This window comes from Heterocephalus glaber, unplaced genomic scaffold (genome assembly GCF_053883595.1).
Source record: "Heterocephalus glaber isolate CG9 unplaced genomic scaffold, H.glaber_assembly_v1.0 deba00001729, whole genome shotgun sequence".
NCBI lineage: Eukaryota > Metazoa > Chordata > Mammalia > Rodentia > Bathyergidae > Heterocephalus > Heterocephalus glaber.
In genome coordinates, this window is record NW_028258440.1 from 14,755,095 (window position 1) to 14,775,100 (window position 20,006).

General features: G+C 36.6%; 1 pseudogene; it reads left to right on the top strand.

Annotated features, from left to right (window-relative positions):
* The first annotated feature begins 3,689 nt into the window (after window positions 1–3,689).
* Window positions 3,690–5,228, top strand: LOC101714201 (gamma-aminobutyric acid receptor subunit alpha-5 pseudogene; annotated as a pseudogene).
* Window positions 5,229–20,006: the final 14,778 nt, after the last annotated feature.

A 20,006-nucleotide genomic window follows, 5' to 3' on the forward strand; every position in this document is an offset into this window, starting at 1 on the left:
CCAATAACAATGAGTGAAGTTGAAACTGTAATAAAAAATTTACCAACAAAGAAAAGCACAGATTCTGATGGGTTCACTGCTGAATTCTACAAGACATTTAAAAAAGAACTATCACCATTACTCTTTAAATTCATCAAGGAAATTGAAAGGGAAGCAAGGCTTCAAAATTCTTTCCTGGAAACAAGTGTTACTTTGATTCCAAAACCAGGGAAAGACCCAACCCAAAAAGAGAACTACAGGCCAATCTCCCTAATGAACAGAGATGCAAAAATCCTCAACAAGATACTGGCAAACAGAATCCAGAGTGTCATCAAGAAGATCATACACACTGACCAAGTTGGATTGTTCCCAGGGATGCAAGGATGGTTCAACATCTGTAAATCAATAAATGTAATACACTATATTAACAGAGTCAAGGACAAAAACCATATGATCATCTCAATAGATGCAGAAAAGGCATTTGACAAAATCCAACAACCATTCATGATAAAAATGCTACAGAAAATTGGAACAGAAGGTCTTTATCTCAACCTGATTAAGGCTATCTATGAAAAAACAACAGCCAACATCATACTAAATGGTCAAAAACTAAAAATTTTCACACTAAAATCAGGAACAAGACAAGGATGCCCACTATCACCACTCCTGTTCAATATTCTGGAAACATTAGCCAAAGCAATTAGACAAGAGAAAGAAATAAAAGGAATAAAGATAGAAAAGGAAGAAGTGAAACTGTCATTTGCTGATGATATGATACTTTGTATAGAACACCCAAAAAACTCAGTCAAAAGTCTTCTAGTCATAATTGACAGATTCAGTAGAGTAGCTGGATGTAAGGTCAACACTGAAAAACAATAGCCTTCTTATATGCAAATAGCAGACCCATTGAGAGAGAAATTCGGGAAATAATTCCTTTTAGAAGAGCATCTTAAAAAAATGAAATATCTAGGAATCAATCTAACAAAGGAAGAAAAAGACCTCTACATTGAAAACTGCTGCACTCTGAAGAAGGAGATCAAAGAGGAAATAAGAAAATGGAAAGATATGGGTTCCTGGGTAGGAAGAATCAATATAGTGAAAATGGCCATACTTCCGAAACTACTATATAGATTTAATGCAATACCGATTGAAATTCCAACAATATACTTCACAGAACTAGAGAAAATAATCCAAAAATTCATTTGGAAGTAGAAGAAACCTAGAATAGTAAAAGCAATTCTAGGCAACAGAGACATAGCAGGGGGTATCACAATCCCCAAATTGAAAATATACCACAAAGCCACTGTGAAAAAAACAGCATGGTACTGGCAAAGAAACAGACCCGAAGATCAGTGGAATAGATTAGAAGATTCAGAAACAACTCCAGACATACTCAGCCACCTCATCTTTGACAAAGGAGCCAACCACCCTCATTGGAGAAAAGATAGCCTGTTCAATAAATGGTGTTGGAAAAACTGGATTTCAACCTGCCAAAGATTAAAACTAGACCCATTCCTATCACTGTGCACTAAACTAAGATCAAAGTGCATTAAAGAGCTAAATATCAAGACAGAAACAGTAAACTTCCTGGAAGATAAGTTAGGTAGAACTCTCAATGACATTGGCATAGGAAAAGACTTTATGAACAAAACTTCAGTAGCATGGGAGCTAACACAAAGAATCAACAATTGGGATTTCATCTTATTAAAAAGCTTCTGCACTGCAAGAGAAACTACCAACAGAGCTAAGAGACAACCTACAATATGGGAAGAAATTTTTAGCAGCTGTAACTCAGAGAAAGGTCCACTATCTAGAATATATAAAGAATTGAAAAAAAATCAGACCCCCCAAATTCAAAGATCCAATTCAAAAATGGGCACCTGAAATGATCAGACATTTCTCAGAAAAAGAAGTAAAAACAGCTAATAAATATATGAAAAAATGTTCAACATCACTGGTCATTCAAGAGATGCAGATGAAAACAACACTGTGATTCCACCTCACCCCACAAAGAATGGCTGCTATCAAGAAATCAACCAATAACAAATGTTGGCAGGGGTGTGGAGAGAAAGGAACCCTTCTCCATTGTTGGTGGAAGTGCAGACTGATGCAACCACTCTGGAAATCCATATGGAGATACCTCAAAGAACTAGACTAGAGGTCCCATTTGACCCAGCTATTCCCCTACTGGGTATCTTCCCCAAAGAATTAAAAGAATTGTACCACAGCGATATATGGGCACCTATGTTCATAGCGGCACAGTTTGCAATAGCCAAGGTTTGGAAACAGCCCAAGTGCCCATCAACTGGAAACTGGATAAAGAAGATGTGGGTTTTTTATAAAATGGGGTACTACTCAGCCATAAAGAATGAGAAACTAGAGTCATTTATAGCTAAATGGATGTATATTGAGGCCATACTCTTAAGTGAAATAAATAAGACACACATGTGTAAATACCAATAGTATCTGTAGTGTGAGAAACTGAAAGTGTAAATAAGGATGAAAATGATTAAAATGAATAATTGATAATTTTAAATAGGAAAAGGTTCAAAGGGGTAGGGGTGGCGGGAGGGGAGGGAGAAAGGGAAGAAGGGAAAGTAGAAATTATGAGAAAGAAAAAAAATGGAAACAAAGTCTATGTAAATAGGGAAGGGTGTTGGGGGTGAAGGGTGCATAGGTAATGGGGGAAAAAAGAAGAACTAAGATACATCATGTTCAGGTACAAACACCCAATGATAAATGTAAATGTATTGTATACCTAAAATGTACCAATTAATATGTAAATAATAATAATTAAAAAGAAAACTTTATGAAAGACTCATCAGACATCTGAGACCTTCAATAGAGAAACAAAGCCAATTCCAAACCACATCAGAGAGCCCATAATAAATGTCTCCATGTCTCTTTCTCCCCACCTTCCAAATTTCTGTCATTACCTCCACTGACTAAACCAATACAAAGCCAAAGGGGAAAGGAGCCCATTGATACAATCTCAAAATACCAGTCCAGTCTCCAAGGAGACAATGTAGGATTCTGAAGAGATCTAGAGATACAAAAGGATAACAGCTAGCATTCAGGTTGAAAGTATTCTTTCTGCACTCAATAAGTGAAAGATACATAATAGGCAGGAAGCAATACTATATATATACATATATATATATATATATATATATATAAAATTAACAACATAAATCTATAACCATCATCACATTACTTTCAAATATTTCGACAGCAGCAATTATAAATAGTAGATATGCACTGTGTATTTACCACTACTTAACCACATATAGACTTGTTATCAAAAGGATTTCTCAGGTTGTGGGAAGAGCATAGTTAGTTTAGGTAGGTACTGTACAAAAGTAGAAATAAAGGCACAGGTTTTATCTTAAGACTTAAGATCTTACACAAGATGTATCAGCAAAAGAATATGTATTCGGCCGGGAGGAGGAGGCGCCTCGCCAATGGCTCGGCCGGGCAGGAGCGGAGACCTCGCCGGCTCCATGCTGCTCAGGCGCCTGAGCCCGGGGCGTACCACCCGGAGGGAGGTGGCGAGCAGGTAGGGCGCCACGGGCGGCCGCAGCACAAACATTCCCGGGCGACTGCGGGAGCCACCGCAGCAGAGGGCAGGGTGCCAGGAGTGCAGCGTGGCCAGACCAGGTGCCGCGCTGACGCTAGTGGTCCCGCATCTTGCAGCACAAGGAATCGCGTGTTGGCTGTGAATGAGAGGCCAATATTTCACAAAGCTTCAAGATTAAGTTGGAGAGAACAGCGATTCTTCCAAATTGATCTGCTTCAACCATCATTCTTACTGGAAATGGACAATGGAATGTTCTCTAGCTTTATCATGATCAAAAACCTCCTTCTCTTTTGTATTTCCATGAACTTATCCAGTCACTTTGGCTTGTCACAAATGCCAACCAGTTCTGTAAAAGATGAGACCAATGACAACATTACCATAATCACCAGGATCCTGGATGGGCTCCTGGATGGCTATGACAACAGATTGCGGCCGGGGCTGGGAGAGCGGATCACTCAGGTGCGGACGGACATCTACATCACCAGCTTTGGCCCGGTGTCAGACACGGAGATGGAATACACCATCGACGTGTTCTTCCGACAGAGCTGGAAGGACAAGCGGCTGCGGTTCAAGGGGCCCATGCAGCGCCTCCCCCTCAACAACCTGCTGGCCAGCAAGACCTGGACCCCCGGACACCTTCTTCCACAACGGGAAGAAGTCCATCGCGCACAACATGACCACACCCAACTAGCTGCTGCGGCTGGAGGACGACGGCACCCTGCTCTACACCATGCGCTTGACAATCTCCGCTGAGTGCCCCATGCAACTTGAAGACTTCCCAATGGATGCCCACGCTTGCCCCCTGAAATTTGGCAGCTATGCATACCTTAACTCTGAAGTCATCTATGTCTGGACCAATGGCTCCACCAAGTCTGTGGTAGTGGCAGAAGATGGTTCCAGGCTGAACCAGTACCACCTCATGGGGCAGACGGTGGGTACTGAGAACTTCAGCACCAGCACAGGTGAAAACACAATTATGACGGTGCATTTCCACCTGAAAAGGAAGATTGGCTACTTTGTCATCCAGACCTACCTTCCCTGCATAATAACAGTAATCTTGCCCCAGGTGTCCTTTTGGCTAAACAGAGAATCTGTCCCAGCCAGGACAGTTTTTGGGGTGACCACAGTGTTGACCATGACAACACTCAGCATCAGCGCCCACAACTCCCTGCCCAAAGTGGCCTACGCCACCGCCATGGACTGGTTCATTGCCACGTGCTACACATTTGTCTTCTCTGCGCTGAGTTTGCCACAGTCAACTATTTTACAAAGAGAGGCTGGGCTTGGGATGGCAAAAAAGCCTTGGAAGCAGCCAAGATCAAGAAAAAGGAACGTGAGCTCAAACTAAATAAGTCAACAAATGCTTACACTACTGGAAAGGTGACCCACCTTCCAAACATCCCAAAGGAACAAACACCAGCAGGGACCTCAAATGTATCTATGGTCTCTGTCAAGTCTTCCGAAGAGAAGATGGCTGAGAGCAAAAAGACTTACAACAGCATCAGCAAGATTGACAAGATGTCCCGAATTGTATTTCCAGTCTTGTTCGGCACTTTCAACTTAGTTTACTGGGCAACATATTTGAATAGGGAGCCAGTGATTAAAGGAGCTGCCTCTCCCAAATAAGCAACTGTGCTCCACACTCCAAGGAAGCCATACTTCCAGCGAAGTGCAGAAGAATTCTCCGTATTTGGGCACTATCTTTCAGGAAACTTTTGCATGCTTAATAATACATACAAATAATGTTGCCTTGATGTTTGTATATGTAACTTCAGATGTTTCAAATACGTCCCACTGACAAATAAAGTAAACAACTTTATAGAAAACCAGGAGGCAATGACTAACATTCAGATGCTCAGTATCTTAACACTGATAGTTTACAAACAAGATAAGTATATTTTTAACTGTTCCAAGTGTTACCTAATGATGTTTTTTATACTTTGAATGTCATTTCATACAGAATTTCCCAGCAGATAAATATTTTAAGAAATGCTCCATTATTATTACTTGAGCAACTACCATAGGAAACAAAGATCACAGAGGGCACATTTTTCATTAAAAGGAAACTGTGGACATTTATGTCCAAACTTAATTGCCTTTGATAATTCTTACTACTCTGAAATTAGAAAAGTACTGCATGATTTGACATTAAGAAATAGAATAGGCTGCATTTATGGAGACAAATTTAATAACAGAAACATATAGTATGTTAGAGTAGCAGATCAAGTATTTTCCCCAAGGAAAATCTTAATTGCTTAAAAATTCTTTTCTTTTGAGGGGGGGAATTTATTTCCCATCCCACCCTAATCTCTCCACTAAATGAACAATGACCAAGGAAGAAAAAGAGTTGTTAAAACAAAACCGATTTTATGACCTTCTCAGCCATTGGCCCATGGCCCTCTGTCTCTGGAACCTTGACCACCTCCTGCTGCCACCAGCCTGTAGAGTTTCAGTGGTGAGAAACTGTAACTGAGTTATTTTCCACCTGATTTCCTTGTATGTATTTCATCATTGACTTATTGCTCTGTTAGCTTTTGTATATGAATCTTTAATGTTCATTAAAAACTTTTAAAATGGACTGATAAAAAAAGAATATGTATTCTGTTATCAGAATATATGGAGCAACTGAACCATTTAAAGAAGGCAATTTTTTTCAAATCTTCATTTCCTAACAAGAATACTGAGGTAAAAGAATAAGCACAGTCTTGTGGCACAACAAAGCCAGGAAAAGGAAATTATGTAATTCCCAGTAAGGTTATTAAACCAGAAGGAAAGAGGAATGATCTTTCCCAAAATATGGAACTGAGGTAACAAGGAAATAGTTTATCCAAGATAAGTAAATGTCAGAGGCCAAAATATGGAACAAAGTGGAGAGTAGAGAACCATGAAAGTCAAAAGTAAGGCTGAGCCTGGGATTTAGCGCAAGGTCCCAAGTTCGATCCTCGGTACAAAAAAAAAAAAAAAAAAAAAGAGTAATGTTGAGAGGACAGAGAGTAGTCCAGACTAATTTCAGAGAAGGGACCATTACCAGTGGTAATGTATTTGTTTTAATATCTAAGTACCCTTACAGACAGGCCAGTGCCATTGCAATGGTCTGGGACAGGGCAGATAAAAAGCCATATGAACAAAGCTTTCAGACTTCTGGCATCACCTTTGGCCTTAGTACACAAATTCTCTGGAAAGGTAAACTCTTCCCAGTATTCCCAGAGTTTCTTAGAGTGAAGATTTATGTTCACATTTTTTTCTACTCAACTAGTATTTCTTCCTCCTCCTATCTCATACCTGTGGTTGTCCTCTGAGCATAGTGTCACACTACAAATACACAGATTCCCCATTTCTTGTTCAAGGTATCTCTGCCACAAAGCTTCTGCATGTAAAAGGACAATTTTGCTGTTTTCTATACAATTTTTCATTTCACATCTTGCTCTGAGAATCTCACCCTTTTCATCGGTAACAAAAAGATCCATCAAGGTGTTTGCATAAACAAAATTATTTTCCTTATATACTGAGCAACACAAAGAACTAGCAAAAGTTTTGCAATTGCAGATTTTATCTAATTTTCCAGTTTAACATAGAGCTCTCTGGACTGCCAAAAGCACTGTAAGCAAAATGTGGGCAATTTTTAAAATATATTGTTTTCCCTATCCAAAATATATGAGAATAGACTTGGAGACTTTTCATTTTACTGTTACATAGGGAACCAGAATGCTCTGCCCTTCACATCCTGACCAAGATTTTCCTCCATGAAATATCCACACATTGATCATAGTTTTGCCTTTGGGAACAAACAAAACTAATGCAATTCTTCCATGTATCAGCCCTCCAAATATTCAATGATTATTATCATGTGTCCTCAGATCTTTATTCCTTAAGTGTCTGATTTCTTCATTTTCTGGTTCATGTCACATGGTTTTTAGATTCATCAATAAATTAAAAATTATACAGCTTTGTGTATTTGATAAACTATCCTGGATATATTTCTTAAAATCCTGTTAGCTATTATTTCCCCCACTGTACAAAAGAAATGAAATTGTGCCTCAAAGAGTTTGTCTAAGGTCATACAGGTATTAAGCAGCAGAGGCAAATGTGAATTAAAGTCCTCTGATGTTAAATTACTGTTGCAACACTGAAACCTGGAAATCCTATCAAGGAGCCTCAGATTTTCTATGTTCTTCTCAAAACCTAGCTTCCAGAAGTTAATACAGTAAATTAGATGTGGCTTATTTAATTTTTCTGACAGTGTTATTGGAGAACAGCCTAAGATGATATATTTCTCAGCTAATGTTACTCCTTTTCAAAAGAGTCTTGAGTGTTTTAACTTAGTGTTTCCCAAATTGTACTTTGTGGACAAGGCTTTAAACAGAGCAGTTCTTTTTTCATCTGTTGTGTATAATAGGTTTCCAGGTATTCACCTTCTGGGTATCTCCCCGAAATAATTAAAAGTATCATACCACAGTGATACATGCACACTCATATTTATAGTGGAACAGTTTGTAATAGCTAAATCTTGAAACCAAGCCAAATGCCGATCAACCAATGAATGGATAAAAAAATGTGTTTTTTTATACAATGGAGCACTACTCAGCCATCAATAAGGATAAACTTGAGACATTTATACCTAAATGGATGTACCTTGAGACTATACTCTTAAGTGAAATAAATTGGACATACATGTGTAAATATTGCCTTGTCTCTCTGGTGTGAGAAACTGAAAATGTAAATGAGGACCAAAATGTATAATAGATAATGTGAAATAGGAAGAAATTGTTCAAAAGGAAAGGGGAACTAAAGAAGGAGAAGGGGGAAGGAAGGAAGGGAAAAGAAAAAATTAGAAAAGAAGGAAAAAATTGAAACAAAGCTTTTGTAAATAAGAAGGGGAAGAAGGATTGAAGGGAGGGAAAGGGAATAGAAAAAAAAGAGGAATGAAGATATACCAAGTACAGGTACAAATTCCCTATGATGAATGTGATTGCTATGTATATCTAAATTACACCAATAAAATTTTTAAAAGATTTCATTTAACAAATCAAATAGTTAATCTGATTTAAAATAAGCTTCAAAAGTGCTGCCACCACTGAAGGAATGGTTAACAATTATGATTTCATACATTAGAGGAAACCAACAAAATAAATATTTCAGAATTTTACTATACTCCTTAAATCCCATTTTCTTTCTTATTAGTCTGTTGCTGCTTCAGCATGCCCAGTGACTCACTACCAACCTGGGGTAACACAATGACCCAGACCAAACTACTCTGAAATGGGTCTATTTACAGAGCAATAATGGCTTTGTTTGCAGTCCTCTAACTGCTTTTTGCTGGTTTTTCAGTTTTTAAAAAAGCACTTATTTTTTTCACTCCGTTGAGGTATGACTGATATGGCTAGATGTCAAAATTCTGGCCAAGGTAGAGCACAAAAGGTACTTGTCATTTGGGCTGGAAGGGAGGGCAGATATAGAAAGAAGAACTAGAATAATCTTAAGAGCTTTAACCACGTTCTCCCACCCCCTTCACTACTTTGTACATAAAGGAAAAGCAAATAGAAAGCATAAGAGAAATGAAGGAAAGAAAGCACAGGAAAAGAGGGAGATACTGGTGTTCTGAAGGATAATAAATACGAAAGCAGTGAGACCAACTTATAATGCAAAACATATTTATATTGACAAAGCACTAATACCAAAGGTTTACACAGACGAATGAGCATATGTAACATATTGGGACATTTTCCCAAATATGCCAAGATTTATGAAATCTGGCAACAATTTCTGTGCTTATTTGTAACAACAGCTGCTAATTTCCTCTGTGACTTCTAATCGCCCAATTTTCTGAACATTGGATCATTGCAAATATAGAAGACACTCCATTCCAAGGAGTAAAACTTTAAAATGGAGTCATCCTTGGGATAAAACTCTCCAGGCCGGAAAGCTGTCCTGTTTCATCTGCATTCTCTCCAGAAACAAAGAATTGTCAGTCCACTCTAGGTTTTAGCACCAAGTCTGAAATAACTTGCTGTCTGAAGTAAGGCAAGCTATTAATTCTTCCTCTCTCAGTTTTCTCCTATGTAAAATGGGCATAGGATTAGATAATATCTAAAAATCAACCTAAGTATTTAAGCGTGTTTCTTCTAATTCTTAGATTTACTTATTTTCAGTCTCATACTCTGAAAAAGGTTTAGAGTACATAAAGATTTTGATCTAACAACCCAAAATAGAGATACCTGCATACCTATGTTTATTGCAGTACTATTCACAATAGGTAACATATAGATCACCCCAGGTGCTCATCAACAAATGAATGAAGGAAATATAGTATGTATACACAATGGAGTATTATTAAGTCATAAAGAAGAATGAAATCCTGCCATTTGCAAGAAAATGGACGAAATGGAGAGCATCATGTTAAGGGAAATAAGCCAGATACAGAAAGACAAGTATCACATGTTTTCTCTCATGAATGCAAACCTTCAAAAAAAAAAGACGACTTGAAGGTATAAGAGGAATTATTAGGGACTAAGAAGGGGGCTGAATATGATCAACACACAATGCTTGTATATATGGAAATATCAAAGTGAATCCCATTAATATGTGTTAATAATTTTAAGTTTTATATTTCCAAAATGAGGGCCAGGGATTTAGCTCAGTAGTTCTGTTACCTGCCTCACAAGTGCAAGGACCCGAGTTCGATACCTGGTACAAAAAAAAAAAGAAACAAAATGTTAAAGTATGTGTTTAGCATGCAATACCCGCTGGGTTCAATCCTCCTCACCACACTCACAAACAAAAAAAACATTCCTACAAATAAAATTCCCCACCTAAATGGTTTCAGTGAATTCTACTAAACAATTAGGGAGAGACTAATGCAATTCTTCCAAAAACAAAGAAGAGGAAAAAATACATCCAGCATTATCCTGATACTAAACCAGCTGAAGATAAGACTCATGACTTATATACTGTCTCATGGATATTGATGACAAATCCTAAACAAGACTACTATCAAATCAAATTCAGAATATATGACAAGGTTCACATATCATAACCAAGTGGGATTTATACTGGAAATGCAATACTGGTTTGACGTTCAAGTCATGAAGACTATTCACCATATCAACAGATTAAAAAAGAAAACTGCTGTCATCTTAATCAATGCAGGGAAGGTTTTTGAAAAACTTAAACATCCATCTATGAATAAAGTCTTAGCAAGCTAGGAATCAAAGGGAACACCCTAAACTTGATAGAGTACATCAGGGCCTCTGAAAAACCTAGTTAACACACTTAATGATGAAAAACTGAAGAGTTTTTACTTAAAGACGAAAGCAAGTAGTCTGTTCTCATCAATGTCATTTAACATATTAGAGGTCCTAGCCAGAGCAATAAGACAATAATAATAATAAAAACATGCATATTGGAAAGGAAGGAATAAAACTGATGCTATTCACAGATAATATGATGATTTATGATTTAGAAAATACTAAAGAAACATTAAAAAACCTTCTAGACTAACAAGAGACTTTAGCAAGTTCCCAGGATACAAGAACAATGTAAAAGTCGATTGCATTTCTACACAGTAGCAATGAATTGGTACCATGTATAATCATCACCAAAATATCAACTGCTTAAAAATATAACTAACAAAATATACCAAGAATTAATATACAATAAATGACAAAATACTAGAGGAACGTAACCTAAAACCATAGGGAAATATGCCATGTTCATGGATTAGAAAACTTAACATAGTAGAGATGTCAGTTGCTTACCAGATGGATTTATAAAATTTACTGGACTCCTAAGTAAAGTGCCTAAAGGTTTTCTCCTTAGGAATTGTCAATTATAAAATTTGTATAGAAAATTAAAGCATCCTCTGATTTCCAGCTAATATAGTGATTCTGAATTCATGGTAAGTACAATAACAGAAGAATTTCTTGATAAGACATAAATAAAGGGAGGACTGTGACATTTATTAAATATTTTAGATTAGTAATGTTTGGCAAAGTAAAAGCACAGAATAAGAATATTATAAGTATCTGTGTTTTACCACCCACAGACCACCTCAAACAGGATTAGTACCAAACAAAACTAAAAAAATTGTTGACATCTTTCTTTGGTGCCACTATCCTTCTTCTTCATGGAAGATTGATTTCTCTCCATTTTAATTTAGATACAAAATACTTTCATGCATTTAGTTATTTTCATTAAATCCTCTCTTCTAAAGAAAAATCCATAGGTAGAAAGAACTATATCATCTTAAAACACTACCTTTCTAAAGTAAAGAGAAGTGAAGAAGAGAAATAGTATTTGTTAGGCCAAGCACTTTTATATATATTATCCCATTTAACCCTTACAGGCCCCATGTGAATTAGAAGAAATTATTCCCATTTTATAGAGGGAAAAACTGAACTCAAGAAAGATGAAGGGATTTTTCCAAAATCACATCACACAATCTGCTAGAAAACAGCTGAGCTAGGCTTAATACTGAAGCTTGTCAAGTTCCAAAGCCCATATTCTTTCTGTCACAATAAGCTACCTCTCCAAGTGGGAATTAATTGCAGTAACAATGAGCGCCTTAAACTAATAGAATAAACCTAGAGATAAAATTATGTGGAAGTTCATACACATACATGCACATGCATGGACACACACACAAATGAGTACATGTCAAAAGTAGTGAAATCTTAATGAGGTTTGTGGTCTTAATAGTATTATGCTAACTTACTGGTTTAATAATACACTATGTTTTATGTAAGATATTGACCTTATAGGAAGCTTTCGAAAGTTACATGAGAATCTATACTATTTTTATATCTTTATGTGAATCTATAATATTGCAAAATAAATATATATATAAATAAAATAAAATGAAGAATAGATTTACATTAGTGTTTATGAAAAGACAGGCTCTCCAGTTTAACTACCTCCATGTAAGGTTCAGATTCACCAGGAATCCACTGTGGTTGTACCAAAAAAAAATAGTTCATTAGATGGAAAGCAGGACCCTGACCTTTTTCTATTGTACTGATGCATAGTTCACAAGAAGTTCCAATCTGACCAATTCTTTTCCAAGTGAACATGTCATATACTACATGAGGTCTTCCTCCCACAACCATCTTCAACCCTATTTCTTATTGGGCGTGCATGTTGCCATCTAAGATGACCATCTGTGTAAAGAAGACAAAAAGAGATGGATGATTTTTACTGAGTTCTTATGATAGATGGAGTGATTGAATAAGGGGAAATAGCCAGTGAATTAGAAAGCCCAAGTCTATTATTATGGCTTCATGGCCCTGAGCAATTTATTTAACATGGCTTTGCTTTAGTTTCCTCATCTATAAAATAAATAGGTACACAACTTTATATAATCACATGACTGAATGGCTGTTAATCACAATTTTATAGGACTAATTATTTATCTTAAAACTCTGAAAACTGATTTGAAGAAAAGGTTTATTGTGCTGAATACTGCACATTGTGTGTGCAGCTAGCAAGTGACAATCAAAAGGCCCCTTATGCAGTTGTTTTGCCACAATATATTTACAAATCTCCATGCAGGAATGTGTTTAGTTATCCTCCATGGTCTGGATTTGCATGTAGATATATTTTAGCTCCCAGCCCAAAGTCTGTGTGGTAAAATTAATCCTCAGAGCTGCTGACTTATAAGGCTAGAGGTTTTCATTGGAGGTCCCAGTGTTAGTCACAGCTCCAGATTTATGAATGCATAAAACATTAACTGCATTTCTCTGTGATTTGTGTCTGATTCTGTTTTTCACACATGATGTATAAATGAAGTACACTATCCCCAGATGACATCAATGACCTGATAAACCTATAAAATTGCTCTTGTGCTCAACTGTCTTCACATCCTAAAGATATAAAAACTGAATGATATGAAGATTAATAGAAAATATATGGATTTCATAAGTCTATTGTTTTTACTGTCTTAAGCTAGGAGGGTGTGAGTGGGTCAGAGCCCACTAAACTGGGCTCTATAAGCAGAAGTTCAGGTGGGATGATCAAGTTTTCCTCGTGATCTTCAAGGAAATTTATTTATCTGTTTTATTTTTTCATATTTCCCTCAGGGACAATGGTACACATTGCTTTGGGGAAAAATTGCAATCAGCATTTGATACAGTGAAAGTTACTACAGTTAAACATTCCTAACAAGCATCCCTCAGACCAGGACCGTGGTAGCATGTGGGTAGCACTAAATTTCATGAAACTTTATACTCACGTCTGAATGTTTGTGGTTTTCCAAAATTAATATGTCGAGACCTAATCACCAATGTGATGGTGTTAGGAGGTAAGGCTTCTAAGAAGTGATTAGATCATGACTGGAGCTTTATCAGTGGTAGCAGCCTTATACAAGAGGCTCAAGAGCTTCTCTGCCTTTTCTGTTTTTGTGAAAGAGATGGAGTCTCGCTATATTGCCCAGGTTGGCCCTGCACTCCTAGGCTCAAGTGATTCTTCTGCCTCAGCCTCCTAAGTAACTGAGACTACATGTTCTCGCCAGTGCACATCACTTTCCTTTATACCTTTTACCATGTGAAGAGGCAGGTAGAAGGCATTATCTATGAACAAGAAAGTGAGTCCTCATCAATGAACCCACAAGCACCCTGACTTTGAACTTCCTAACTTCCAGAAGTGAGAAATAATTTTTGTTGTCTACAAGCTACTACATTTATGATGTTTTGTTATAGTAATCCAAAACAGGCTGATACCTTGGCTGTAGAGGCCTTATTTAACTGATATGAAAGGCTGACTCTTCAGTAGAACAAGCGGGTGATTCCTCTCGTTTGTGAATTTGGCCATAAAATTAAGAAATGGCAAAAGGAATAAAGCATTAGAGCCATTGCGGTTTTTACAAAGGTAGTCTCATAAGTGCCCAGACATATCTGACAAGTAGAGTATTAACCAGCTTAGACAAAAACTGAGACTATTAGTTACACCTACAACATTATGAGTAAGGAAAATCAGTACTATCCCTATTTTCCAATTGAGATCATTGAAACTTACAGGGTAAGACTTACCCAAAAGCACACATTAAAAAAATAGAGGCAGAACTGTAGCACAAGTCTGGGCAATTAGTCCTGAAGAAACCAACAAGCAGCAACTTTTATAAATTAAGCATAATGAAGTCAGCAAACCAGTTGTATGCAGACATAATCTGGAATGTTTAATATCCTTATATCTTCACTCTCACAGTGTCAAAAATTTGGTAGATGTGCAATATATACACCTGTCAGCTGTCTCATGGGTGCAGTAGGCTGCAGTAGGGCCTTATCTCACTTAAAATACTTCACAAAAGAACCACAGGGTATGTCAGACTATATATCTTTCTTCAACTTTAAATAACTTACAATAAGTGCCAGAGATGCATTTCATGTTTGAAAATGAAATGGAGCATTTAAAAGAACATATTAGAAACATTCCAGATCTTGAAACCTCCAGGTGAAGGGAAGCAGCATACAAATTCATTCTTCAAGCAACCAAAGTCTCACAGTCCAGAGCTAACAAAAACTGGGCAGAGACTCTAAGGCGTTCTGGAATGATTATGAAGTCTCTGTTAAGGTTATCAAAACACACCACCTTTCCAACAAAGCTTTGGAAATCCAAGTTTTCACCACCCAGTATCTGCAGAAACCATTCTCCCTGCAGAAACTGTCCTACCAGGGAACAATCTAGCATAACTCCAAGTTGCGCCTTCAAGTAAAGTGTGAAGCCAAAAATGACTTCTTCCGGGCTTATAACTCATTAGTGTCCTATGATTTGAACATTCTCTTCCTATAGTCATTCCTTTATCCAATCCCCAAAGAAATAAAAAAATAAATTTTAGACTCTCAAAACAAGTCAAATGATGGCTCAGTCTATCTAAACAAACAAGAGGTGATTCATTGGCTGACTTGTCCTCCCAAAGTGACAGAGGAGAATTTATTGCTTTTCTCAGTCACCCTTCGATCTGACCTGCGCAGCAAGCAGATTTAAAGTAATCTTAGCTTGGCACTTTTGGCACTGGGATATTTTGGCTCAACTCCAAAACCATTTCCATTATTTGCATTTTCCGGGGGGGGGTGTCTTTGCCCCATGAAGGTCATTCAATATCAAAGTCAATAGATTAAATTCTCTCTAAAATGAAGCCCCATTACTAAGATTAATAAAATAATAACTAAATACATTGAGCAGTGCCTGTGCTTTAGAAATATGTATTCACTGCTCTGCCACTCCTTAGCAATAAGCTGTCTATTAACAAGGGAAAGTTATTTGCATTTTGGAGTTAAAATCCTTCTCTCCCTCAGCCTTACTGTCACACACCCAAAACAACCACCACCACAACAACAAACATAAAATCTAGACAAGTTCAGAAAAGAAAATTGAAGGTCTAACGCTTGGGTTTTGTAGCCATTAGCATTTTAGCTGTAAATTCCTTGTCTCTCATTTTCTAGCAGCTTCTCTGAGTCAAAGTCAGTTTCCATTATATAATTCCACAGCATGCATCATTATGCATGGCTTATAGTGCTTTAGGGAAAAGAGTAGAATGTAAACAGTTCCATCCAAGCACACATTATCAAACTAAGCAGGCAGCGTGGGCAGGTGATATACAACCTTGGACATGACATCAGTGTTTAAGGTGGAAACTTCTCCCATAAAATATTGAATGAAAGGAGGAAGAAGGAACTGTACCTAATATATCTCACAATGCCAGGGCAGGTTAAAGTCTCATTGCTATTGCCACATTGCTGATGTTAAATTTTGAGCAGAAAATAAAAGTATTTCCCTTCAAACAATTTTTTAATTCCAGGAAGGAGGCCTTCCTGCTTAACTAACACCGATATAAGTAAAAATACACCATTACTTTTCTATGAATTGATCTCAATATGCAATGCCTATAATGAAAAATACTAAAAATACATGCTATTGTTCAGGTTTTCAATGAGTTCAGATAGAAGGAGAGTAACAACAAAAATAAAAGCTGAATTTCAACCACCAACTCTCTGCCACCGCACCACCCATACAATATTAATCCTTTCCTATTTTGTGTCACAATTAGTCAGATGATGACCATATTCATTCCTGCTTTTGTTTCTTTATTCATTCTAGTTTATGGGTCTCCTTTTAAAAAGTATACCTTGCTCTGGCATTATTTTATCTTCTCTTCTCAATGAAGTTACCCACTATCTTTCAATAAACATTAATCCCCTAGTTCCTCAACTTTTAGAGCAGCCATTTTCAAATTTTAACATGTACTAGAATCCCCTGGAGGGCTTGTGGAAAGATAGATTACTTAGACACTTTCCCCAGAGTTTCTGATTCAATGAGTCTAGAGTAGGCCATGTAATTTGTATTACTCACAAGCTCTGAGGTAACACTGTTACTGCTGTCCTAGAGACCACACTCTACAAACCAACCATGTACAGTATTTATTTTTAGTATATCTAGTACTTGATTATAATTATCATTATTCAGTTGAGTTGTGAACATACGTGTATATAAGACAAGACTTCATGCTGCAAAGAACAGAAAATCCAATTTAAACTGGCTCACCTAAGTGGAAATCCAGACATAGGTTCATCTAGTAACACAGTGATGTCTTCAAGGACTCGATTTCCTGACATCTTTCTGTTCTGCCATTCTCAGGGGTACCTAAAACTGGTATTACTCCTGGCAATAATTTAGTTGCCATCTAAAATCAAGACTACATGTGTTCTTATTAACATCCAGAACACACAGAAATTTTTGCCAGCATTTCAAACAAGAGTATTAAAATTCACCCTGTTCAGATGGCCTGAAGCAAGTGCCTGTTAAGGAGTAGATACAAGAAGGAAAGTCTAAATATTATTAAGAAGAAGGTTATAAAATGGATCTTAGAAAATGACAATATAAATGCCTACTTACTACACAACTTAATAAGAGTATAAAATTAAGTAGGATAGTTATAGTATTATTTATCTCTTACATCACAGAGAACATTTAATAAATACCAGATGATTTGTTTCTTAAAAAAATTGTTTCTGCTGATTGATTTAGATGTATCCTTATAAGACAGACTAGACTACCATGTAAAAATAAATTTTATCTCTGTTTGAACTTTATGCAGAAAATGTTGATAAGAACTTTCTGTATTTTTCTTATATACATGTAAGTAAGCAAGTCCTGACTTTTATATTTATTACCATAAGAAAGACTATTTTTCCTAGTTTACCATTAGCAAAATTCTTTTTAAAATGAATATTTATCTAAAATATTCATGAGAAAAGAGTCCCACGTCCCCAACTAAGGGTTTGGGGTACCAGTATTGAAGCACTGCTTATTTCTATTGGACCAGCATGATAGTCAGAAAGCTCTATTTCATAAATCAAGTTACCAAATCAATTTCCCAGTAACTTTTATTCGTAGATCTTAATACTATTTTTAGGGGACAAACAAAACAAGCCTTTCTTAGGGTACTCACTATATCTTGGGACATAATATTTGAATGTATGTCTTATATCCCAGAAACTAACAAAAGCATGTTTGATAATGCTACTTCAAAGAAAAAACAATTTGAGAAATCATGGTAAACTGCTGTATTAGTTTCCTAGGCTGCTTTAACAAAACTATTATAAGCTAGGTAAATAACAGAAGTTAGTTCTCTTACTGTCATGGACATCTGAAGTCAAGGTATTGGCAATGTCATACTATTTCTAAGGGCTCTACAGACAAATCTTCACTTGTCCCTTCTTAGCTTTTGGTAGTTGGCAGTAATCCTTGGCATTTCTTGGCTGGCAACTGCCTCACTCCACTCTCTGCCTCCATCATCATGTAGTGCATTTTTTCCCTTATGTTTCTCTTCTGTGTCAAAATCTCCCTTTCCTTTCTTCTATAAAGGTGCCAGTCATCATGGGCTGGGGGTGTTGTTTAGTGGGAGAAAGGAGGGGGAGAGAATAGAATATAATTTAACTATTAAAATGAAGTCTTGACATTTGCAGCAAAATGGATAGAACTGAAAGATATTATGTTAAGTGAAATTAGCCAGGCATAGAAAAACAAAAACTGCATGTTCTTTCTATATAGAACTGTAAATAGTTGATCACAAAGTAGGAGAGTATAAAATGGCAATTACTAGAAGCTAAGAAGGGAATTGGGGAGGGAGAATACAGGGAGGTTGGGTAAGTGATGCTAAAGCACAGTCAGGTGAAAGGAATCAGTTCTAGTGTTCCACAGCACAGTAGGGTGAGTACGGTTTATAAAAACATATTTTATGAAGTAGAAGAAAGGAGCTTGAAGCCTCCAAATATACAGAAATGGTAAGATTAAAGTGTTTTTGTTTGTTTGTTTGTTTTTGGTTTGGTTTGGTTTGGTTTGGTTTGGTTTTGGATTAAAATGTTAATTACCTCGATTTGATCATTTACACTGAAGTAACACACTCTGCCCTATAAATTCGCACAATTCTTACATGCTAATTAAAAAAGAAAATTTTAAAAATAAAATTATGGACCTTAGTTATTATTCTGGATTATCTGAGTGGGCTCAGTTTCACCATTGAGCCCTTAAAAGTAGAAAACATTTCAATTTCAGAGTAGATTGATAGAAGAACAAGCAAAACAATTCAAAGACAAAGAAGGACTCAATCCACCTTTTTTGGCTTTCAACGGGGAGGAAGGGAAACATGAGCCAAAGAGTATAAGTAGTCCTTGAATGCTGAGAAGAGCACAGGGAACAGCCCACAAGGTAAGGAGGGCCTCAGGCCTACAACCACAAGGAATTGAACTCTGCCAACAATCTGAATGAGCAAAGAAACAAATTCTCACTCAAACCTCCAAAAAGGAACACAACCCTGATGACAATTTGACTTTAGTTCAGTAAGATCCTTACTAGACTTCTGACCTACAGAACACTAAGATAATAAATTTAATTAAGTAATTATTTATTAATTAATAATTAATGGACAGGAAATTGAAAAGAAGCACATCTCAAAGTAGAACCATTGCTCTTTATGATAATGCTACATTTCCTCAGATCCCAAGGAAGTTGGTTTTATTATTATTTATTTGTTTATGATGGTGGGGATCAAACTCAGATACTCATGCCTGTAGGTAAGTGCTCTACCACTGAGCTATATCCTCAGCCTAAGAAGTCTATTTCAAATGTTAAAGGAACAAAACTTATGGTAACCTCATGCCTCATAATCTACTCATAATGGACATTCATGCCAATAAATTTAGGCAGGTAAACTTTTCTTGGAGATTTTCCCCTTTATTTGGTTAATGTGGTGTATTACATTGACAGATTTTTGTATGATGGACACTTTGTAATCTTTCATTGTTTTCTATTTTAATGTAATAAAGTAGATATTAATAAAGAAAATATAAAAACACTCTTCTATAAAAAATAAAACAAAATTTCATAACAATAATTAGCAAATGACAATGTTTAATATATTATACTGTGTATCATGAGGTCAAAAGAATGGCCAAAATGCTAC